A 10,362-nucleotide genomic window follows, 5' to 3' on the forward strand; every position below is an offset into this window, starting at 1 on the left:
AGTTTGCGTGCATGACTTATGCTTGGTCTACCACATATGCCATGCTGATGTTGAATGCCTGGATTTTATGAACTTTCTCGAGAGTAACCTAGTCAAATTTGTTACTGTAGACTTTAGGAACGATAAAGAAGTCCTGGGTCGGATAGGCCTCGTTGTAGGCAACCCCTTCGACCTCCATAAGAATCAGCTGGTGTCCTCTCGTCAGCCTTCAATGCTGACCCTGGCAGGAGCCATGGTTCATCCTTCGTACGGTAAACTGGAGAAACCTCCATACACGTTTCATCGTTATGCATGGTAGTGGAATGTACTAGATATAGACCACATCCACTACCCTGAAATGTATGGCTACCTTTGTTTCAATATCTACAAGGGTTGGATGAAGAGCAAGAGCCAAGTGTGCGGTTCAATCAAAGAAGTATCGGCCAAGAGGAAGAGGGACAAGGACAAAGTCGAGGACGTGGACAAGGACTCCGAGTAAGGTGGCAGTGTCGTTGCTCATGGTGGTTCTAATGGAGTGTCTACCGGAATAGTTGCAAAGTCTAATTTTAGGTGTGCTTAATTTAATTTGAGGGGTGTGTTGTGCTGAGCCCCCAGTAGAACTATGTTATGTTTCTTCTCCTTACTTTAACTCTTCAGGATGTACATACTAGTATTTCTTACATTTCATCTTTTAGTTGGTATAGTACTACCACTTGTTTCTTCACATTATATACGTACAATATATATGGCCAACATCATATAGCCAGCAGTTTAGTTGTCAAAGAATTTCAGGGTGCTTAGTTTTGTCAAAGAATTCCAGGATGCTTAGTTTTATTTGAGGGGTGGGTTGTGCTGGACACCATTATTGTGACTAGCCTTTTTAATAGTACTATATGCATAATTTGGCGATGAGCGCTCTCTATATGTACCACCTTTTTTAAAATTTCAAGTTTTGCTCCATGGTGCAATCCATCGATACTACTACTGTACAAAAGTATACATTTTTGAAAAGGCTAGAGGGCGGGGAAGTCTAGCTTGGTCGGTTTTACGAGAGGTGAGGGCCTTTGTGATTTGACGGCTCATTACTGCTGGAAGGCAGGGCCTTGTGATTTGAATGCTCATATAAATGCGCCAACGACCTGAGGAGGAGCAAAGAACTGTGTGATATACTCAAGTTTTCCACTGGAGTAGTACTACGACGGAGGATCACGAAACACGGCAGCCTAGTGCCATATGGCGATAAAAAAATGATCTAATTTGCTAATCATCTCATTGTTAGCATTGTTCTATTCATTCCCTAAAAAAAGCATTGTTCTATTCATGCCTCACAGAGAACATGACACGTACGGCAAAACACCCGAAGCAAAAGATGAAACACAGGAGCAAAAGAAGAAGGAAGATTATGACCCCAAATGATCTAATTCGTCGCGGAGTCGTAACTGCTTCTTCATCGCCTCCACGACCTCCATCTCCTTGCGCATCTCCTCCAGCCGGCGTTCTTCTCCTTCAATAGGTCGATCTCGTGGCAAAGCTTGTCCTTGTCCTCCCGAAGTCGCAGGATTTCGCTGGCCGCCTTCTTCTCCGAGGCAATGCTCTTCTTCAGCAGCATCACCAAGCCGGCGGTCAACTCCCCCTGCTTATTGAGCTCAGCAGGCGTGTCGTCGAGGCTCTCCTTTAGCAGCTCCACCAAGCCTTGGATGAACTCCTTCTGCTTATTTAGGTGCTTATTGAGCTGATCGGGCATGCCATCGAGGGATAACGACTCCAGCGCCGCCGGCTCGGCATGTTCGCCTCCGCGGCTAGGGTGCTCTTGGGAGCCATCGCCTGCCCGTGAGAGATCTTCGAGGTCTCTGTGTGGCGGAGAGCCATCTTTTTTTCCGCAACCTTGGTTGCCGCTCCCTTGTTACGAGTAGTTCTCGACCTAGAGCTCTGCTCAGCGGCCATGGCAAGGACGGACGAAGAAGAAGCACTTATGAGGAGGAAAGGTAGAGTAATTTTTGGTTAGGTAGTTCCCCTTTTTATAACCTAAGTACTAGCCCTAGTACTAACACTTGCACAGTGGGAACACGTTCAGGTTTGGTATGTACTAGTAGGTGTGAGTAGGCTTTCGAATGGGATGGGAACAAGGTAAAGATTAATTGATGGTTTTGGTTTCGAGGCCCGAAACGGCGCCCGATGAGTTTAGTGGAACATAAATTTCAAGTATACTACACTGATCAAATGCATAAATATTATGTTACTGTCAAAAATTGGCACAAAATACGAAGGATGCCAATGGAAGTACTACTAGCAACCCATGATTTAACTACTCGCATGCGCGCAGTGGAGTAGTAATGTCTTTCTTCCACCCTCACGTCCACTCAATTTGTATGCGCTATATTAATTGACCATCAATGAAGTGAACGACTTTACACACGTCAAATTATCACATGGGGTGGATCTTGGTACAAAATTGCGTCTGCCCGTGTACCCACGTGTGCGTGCGAGGGAATGAGTGCGTGCGTGGCTTGCGTGCACATCTTCGCTTCGTGCATGTACCGACAGTATGGCTCAGGAAGGACGAGTACATTCTTCCGGAACCAGCAGCACGTCACTGTGATCAATCCACACAAGGAGGTCGCGACAACGCCTCCACATGTTCCACGTGGCTTCATGAATGTAGCATGCCATTGGAATTCTAATTTACGTGTTTGCACATACTCGAAGTACTAGTAAGGTACACGTGCATTGCACGCATTAGATTTTGTAACCAAATTATGAATAAATACCACACTATAGCATGTAAGCTCTGAGTCATATATGCCTGATGTAGACCTTCGTTTAATTCTTATAGTTCATCTCATTCAAAATCAATTAGTTTTCATAAAAAAGCTGGGGCCTCTTGGATTCGTAGGATTTCCAAAAGGCGGGAATAGGAAAAACATGGGATTATACTGGAATGTCGTTTTGAATCCTACAGGATTGTACGAGTGTTTGATTGTGCATAGAAAAAATGCATAATTCTTTCAAAGAGGTTTGACTGGATGGGATGTTTCCTATGAAATCTAGTGCAAATGAATCATATGGAAAAATTCCTATGGTTTACAATCCTACGAATCAAACAACCAAGACAGGAAAAATTCCTAAGGATTAGAATCCTCCAAAATTCCTCTGAGAATCCTTTGAATCAAAGAAGCCCTTAATCTATTTTATGATTCATGGAATTATGTGTTGTAAAGCATGAAGTAAAAACAAATAATGGCAATTCAACTAGAAATAAAGTTTGGGAAGTTATGATACGAAAGATTCTAGAACAAAAGAGAACCACTGTTGTTCTGAGGTTTGTGCATTATGCTTAAGTTCAACCATGGAGTCTGCTAGATTGTACATGTGGAAAAATCCGGTGGGGGCTAGAAGATGGTGCGAGGGGCCGAGTGGAGGGAGACTATGAAGGAATGCACAAGTGCGAGATCAATATTTAGAGAGAGGGGGCGAGAACGTGCGCTGTTCCGCATAGTGGCGGAGCCATGAAAAATAAATGAGCTAGGGGGCAAGGCATTGCTAATCCTTTATGAGGAGGGTCAATTCATGAACTTAAACCATTTTTAGCAGCAATTGTCTAATGATCACATTCATATTAGCCTCGATATATAGTGATGTTAGGGGGCGGCAGGGCCCTTACTGCCCCCTGTCTTCGCCATTGTGTGCGCGTCTGAGAGATGAAGTGGAAGGCATGGATGATGAGAGGGGGACGTTGGATATATAATTAATGTGGGTGTATTAGCTATATATGTTAATCCTATATAGAGAGGTATAGATTGATCGATGTGGACGTGGGAAAGAGGGTGAGACCTCACTGGATATATCGATTGATCGGTTTGTGTGGAAAACTATGAAAGACCTAGCTATATACACACATACATAGAGGAACATCGATCGTTGCGCATGCACGCGTGAGAGATAAAGAATGCCCAATATGATGGAGAGGGGGATGTGTGTGGGTGTGTGCCTTCATGGGAGACCGACCTGAAGAAAAATACTGCATGTGTGCGATGGATAATGCCAACTGGTAGTGTGTGTGCATGCATGCACGAGAGACAGTTAGTGGTACAATTATAAAGAGAAGATGACTGTGTGGGTGTAAAAGACTAGGTGAGGTCATAATCAATGTAAAGTTGAATTCAAATATTTGAATAAGAGATCCTGATGTTTGAAACCCATGCATGCATGAATATAACGGAGATCTGCGTGGTGTGGTTTGGAAACGAGCATGTTGTAATGTATACACATTGAACAAGGTTAGACTGATTTGAATTTGAGATACCGAAGGCAGACATCATTTTGCCACGTCGCATCCGTGCATGGACACACTATTCTAATTGGAGATGATGGGTGGCTTTCGCATCACATATCTATATCTATACCCCTATATTTTTTTTTATATTTTTTATATTGTGTGCGGGTAACTTTAACTTTGAAAGATGGTCGTTGGATGAGGCGAATCCGATGGTCCAAAGATGGCAAATTTGAGCACTACTGGCCGTTGGATATCATATAGATTCCACCAGATTTCACCACATGTATAATCTAGAAGACTCCATGGTTGAACTTAAGCATAATGCACAAACATCAAAACACAAGCACTTCTTCTTTGTTCTAGAATCTTCCATATCAGAATTGCCCAAATGTTTTTCTACATGATTTTCCATTATTTGTTTTTACTTTATATCTTACAATGCACAATTCCATGAATCTTAAAATAGATTAGCTTTCTTATATAAAAACTAGATGATTTTGAATGAAATGAACTATAAGAATTAAACTAACATCTACATCATGCATATATGACTCAAAGCTTACATGCTATAATGTAGTATTTATTAATAATTTGGTTGCCAAATCTCATGCCTGCAATGCACGTGTACCTTACTCTAGTCTAAGTGGTGTTTGTGTGTGTGTTGTGCGTGTTGAGGTGCAAATTGTCTTTTTTTTGGGTACACGTTAAGCTTGTTCTCCCGAAATTTCAAGCCGCGCCTTGTTATGCCGAAAATTCAAGCTAGCGTCTCTGTCTATCATGCTGCGAAACTCCCGCATCTTCAACCCACGCCTTGTTAGCCCGAAATATTTAAGATATATCTTTGTCTCATTGTGCTCTGACAACTCCCTCCATCTCAACCCGCGCCTTGCTATTCCGAAATTACAACGCGTGTGAAAACTCCCACCTCCTGTGAAATCCCGATACGTGAAATGCCCGTGGTACCCCTGAACCGAAAGAACTGCCTCAAATCGGTGGGGGTACTTCTGGAACTTACCCCACATTTCAGACAAACGCGTCCCTAAGCCATGGTTCCCCACTGCCATCCCATCCGCCCACCCATTTGCACACCAAGGCTGCGAAAACCCGCGAAGAAACCCCACACCATGCTCCGTCCGCCACTGATGACCCACAAGTATAGGGGATCTATCGTAGTCCTTTCGATAAGTAAGAGTGTCGAACCCAACGAGGAGCAGAAGGAAATGATAAGCGGTTTTCAGCAAGGTATTCTCTGCAAGTACTGAAATAAGTGGTAGCAGATAGTTTTGTGATAGGATAAATTGTAACGAGCAACAAGTAACAAAAGTAAATGAGGTGCAACAAGGTGGCCCAATCCTTTTTGTAGCAAAGGACAAGACGGAACAAACTCTTATAATTGGAAAAGCTCTCCCGAGGACACATGGGAATATTGTCAAGCTAGTTTTCATCACGCTCATATGATTTGCGTTCGGTACTTTGATAATTTGATATGTGGGTGAACCGGTGCTTGGGTGCTGTTCTTACTTGAACAAGCATCCCACTTATGATTAACCTCTATTGCAAGCATCCGCAACTACAACAAAAGTATTAAGGTAAACCTAACCATAGCATGAAACATATGGATCCAAATCAGCCCCTTACGAAGCAACACATAAACTAGGGTTTAAGCTTCTGTCACTCTAGCAACCCATCATCTACTTATTACTTCCCAATGCCTTCCTCTAGGCCCAAATAATGGTGAAGTGTTATGTAGTCGACGTTCACATAACACCACTAGAGGTTAGACAACATACATCTCATCAAAATATCGAACGAATACCAAATTCACATGACTACTAATAGCAAGACTTCTCCCGTGTCCTCAGGAACAAACGTAACTACTCACAAAGCATTTTCATGTTCATAATCAGAGGGGTAATAATATGCATAAAGGATCTGAACATATAATCTTCCACCAAATAAACCAACTAGCATCAACTACAAGGAGTAATCAACACTACCAACAACCTACTAGCACCAATCCCGGACGTGGAGACAAGAATTGGATACAAGAGATGAACTAGGGTTTGGAGATGAGATGGTGCTGATGAAGATATTGATGGAGATTGCCCTCTCCCGATGAGAGGAGCGTTGGTGATGATGATGGCGATGATATCCCCCTCCCGGAGGGAAGTGTCCCCGGCAGAACAGCTCTGCCGGAGCCCTAGATTGGTTCCGCCAAGGTTCCGCCTCGTGGCGGCGAAGTCTCGTACCGAAAGGTTGCTTCTGATTTTTTTTCTCATCGAAAGAGCTCATATAGGAGAAGATGGGCATCGGAGGGCCACCAGGGGGCCCACGAGGTAGTGGGGCGCGCCCAGGGGGAGGGGCGCCCCCCCACCCTTGTGAGCAGGGTGTGGGCCCCCTGGCCTTCATCTTTGGCGACGATTTTTCTTTATTTATTTTAAGGTATTCCGTGGAGTTTCAGGACTTTTGGAGTTGCGCAGAATATCCCTTCAATATTTGCTCCTTTTCCAGCCCAGAATTCCAGCTGCCGGCATTCTCCCTCTTCATGTAGACCTTGTAAAATAAGAGAGAATAGCCATAAGTATTGTGACATAACGTGAAATAACAGCCCATAATGCGATAAATATCAATATAAAAGCATGATGCAAAATGGACGTATCAACTCCCCCAAGCTTAGACCACGCTTGTCCTCAAGCGAAAAGCCGATAACAATAAATATGTCCTCATGTTTAGAGGTAGTGGCGTCGATAAAAAAAAATACGGACATGAAGGCATCATAATTATTCTCATAGCAGCAACATATAATGATTTTGTCATATGATTACTCATGTTCAAGTGATGATCTTTTCACAAAGCCAAAGTATGAATCAGAAACCTTATTGAGCACCAACAAATTATACCCTCAGTCATTGAAGCAATTGCAATTTATCATAACATCGGAAAGAGTCTATGTCAGAGCTTAAAAGCAAGTCCACATACTCAACTATCACTTAGTCCTTCATAATTGCTAACACTCACGCAATACTTGTGGTTACGGAGTTTTAACCGGACACAAAGAAAGATAGGGGCTTATAGTTTTGCCCCACAACCTTTTACCTCAAGGGTAATGTCAACAATAATAATTCATACTCCCTTACATCCAATTAGATATATATATCGTGTTCTTTCCAACATGCTGGGCTTGCCAAAGGATAAAATGAAAAGGAAAGGTAAAGATCACCGTGACTTTTGCATAAAGTAGAGGATAATAATAAAAGATAGGCCCTTCGCAGAGGGAAGCAGAGGTTGCCATGCGCTTTTACGGTTGGATGCACAAAATATTAATGCAAAAGAACATCACTTTATATTGCCCCTTGTATGTGAACCTTTATTATGCAGTCCGTCGCTTTTATTGCATCCACAACAAGTTCATACAAAGATTATTTCTCTACACTAATAAGTCATGCATATTTAGAGAGCAATTTTTATTGCTTGCACCGATGACAACTTACTTGAAGGATCTTACTCAATCCATAGGTAGATATGGTGGACTCTCATGGCTAAACTGGTTTTAAGGATATTTGGAAGCACAAGTAGTATCTCTACTTGGTGCTGAGAATTTGGCTAGCATGAGGGGGAAAGGCAAGCTCAACATGTTAGAGGAACCATGACAACATACTTTATCTCAGATATAAGAAAACATAACTCATTATGTTGTCTTCCTTGTCCAACATCAACTCTTTAGCATGTCATATTTTAATGAGTGTTCCCAATCATAAAAGATGTCAATGATAATATATCTATATGTGAAACCTCTCTCTCCTTATTACTTCCTATTAATTGCAACGATGACCAAAGCTATACTTGCCAACTCCCAAGAACTTTTAATCATCATACTCTTTCTATGTGAAGTCGTTACTTTCAATAAGATCAATATGATCTCTTTGTTTCTTTTTATTCTCTTCTTTTATTCATTGAAGATCATGGCAAAGTAATCAAGCCCTTGACTCAACACTAATCTTCAAAACTAAATCAGGCCATGACTTTATTCTACTAAATCAAGATACTACTAATAGGATTGAACTAAGAAAAACGGTAAATGTAGAAGTTGTGATGGTGATACGATACCGGGGCACCTCCCCCAAGCTTGGCAGTTGCCAAGGGGAGTGCCCATACCCATGTGATTATGTCTCCTTCTTTGTTAGCGGTGGAGGTGTTGTTGATGATACAAGCTTGTCGTCCACCTTCCATGGCATATGCTCACCCTCATAGAAGGATGACCGAGTCCCCGAAATCCTCAGATCTGCAACGGAAACAGCTCGAAACGAAAACATAGGATATTTGTGTGATACGGGAGTCAAAACCTTCGGGAGAATATATAATGAATTTTTACCGCCCAAAATACGTATCGTGAAAGAAAACGGAGTCCGGAGGGCACACGAGGTGCTCACGAGGTAGGGGGCGCGCCCAGGGGGTAGGGCGCGCCCTCCACCCTCGTGGAGGCCTCGTGTCCTCCCCGGACTGCTACTTATTTTTCTATTTTTCTAAATATTCCAAAACAGAGAAATATTGCCTTAGAATTTGTTTTGGAGTCGGTTTACTTACCGTACCACATACCTATTCCTTTTCAGAGTCTGGAACGTTCTGGAAAGTGTCTCTTATGTATTCCTCCAGGGTTACGGTTTCAATGATATTGGTTTCAACATTTATGGGATTACCTAAGATATAGTGTTTGATCCTTTGACGGTTCACCACCTTCGATTTGTGCCTGCGAAGTTGTTGATTTTTATGGCACCGGAACGATAGACCTCCTCGATAACGTAGGGACCTTCCCATTTAGAGAGAAGTTTTCCTGCAAAAAATCTTAAACGAGAGTTTTTAGCAATACATAATCACCTACATTAAACTCACGCTTTTGTATCCTTTTGTCATGCCATCTTTTAATTTTTTCTTTAAACAACTTGGCATTTTCATAGGCTTGGGTTCTCCATTCATCAAGTGAGCTAATATCAAATAACCTCTTCTCACCGGCAAGTTTGAAATCATAGTTGAGCTCTTTAATAGCCGAATATGCCTTATGTTCTAGTTCAAGAGGTAAGTGACATGATTTTCCATAAACCATTTTATACGGAGACATACCCATAGGATTCTTATATGCAGTTCTATAGGCCCATAACGCATCATCAAGTTTATTGGACCAATTCTTTGTATACCTATTAACAGTCTTTTGCAAAATTAATTTGAGATCTCTATTACTCAATTCTGCTTGACCACTGGACTGTGGGTGATAAGGAGATGCAATTCTATGATTAACGTCATATTTAGCAAGCATTTTACGGAAAGCACCATGAATAAAGTGTGAACCACCATCAGTCATTAAATATCTAGGGACTCCAAACCTCGGAAAAATAACTTCCTTAAGCATTTGAATAGAAGTGTTATGATCAGCACTACTAGTTGGAATAGCTTCTACCCACTTAGTAACGTAATCAACAACAACTAAAATATGTGTATATCCATTAGAGGCAGGAAAAGGTCCCATATAATCAAAGCCCCAAACATCAAATGGTTCAATAACAAGTGAATAATTCATAGGCATTTCTTGACGTCTACTAATATTTCCAATTCTTTGACATTCATCACAAGATAAAACAAACTTACGGGCATCCTTGAAGAGAGTAGGCCAATAAAAACCAGATTGCAATACCTTATGTGCAGTTCTATCTCCAGCGTGGTGTCCTCCATAGGCTTCGGAGTGACACTTGCGTAGGATCTGTTCCTGTTCATGCTCAGGTACACAACGTCTAATAACACCATCTACCCCTTCTTTATAAAGATGTGGGTCATCCCAAAAGTAATGCCTTAAATCATAAAAGAACTTTTTCTTTTGTTGGTATGTGAAGCTAGGTGGTATAAATTTAGCAACAATATAATTAGCGTAATCAGCATACCATGGAGTGCTACGAGAAGTGCTTATGACATTTAATTGTTCATCAGGAAAGCTATCATCAATAGGTAGTGGGTCATCAAGAACATTCTCTAACCTAGATAAGTTATCTGCAACAGGGTTCTCAGCTCCTTTTCTATCAACAATATGCAAATCAAATTCTTACAGCAAGAGAACCCAT

Source organism: Triticum dicoccoides, chromosome 5B, assembly GCF_002162155.2.
Source record: "Triticum dicoccoides isolate Atlit2015 ecotype Zavitan chromosome 5B, WEW_v2.0, whole genome shotgun sequence".
Taxonomy (NCBI): domain Eukaryota; kingdom Viridiplantae; phylum Streptophyta; class Magnoliopsida; order Poales; family Poaceae; genus Triticum; species Triticum dicoccoides.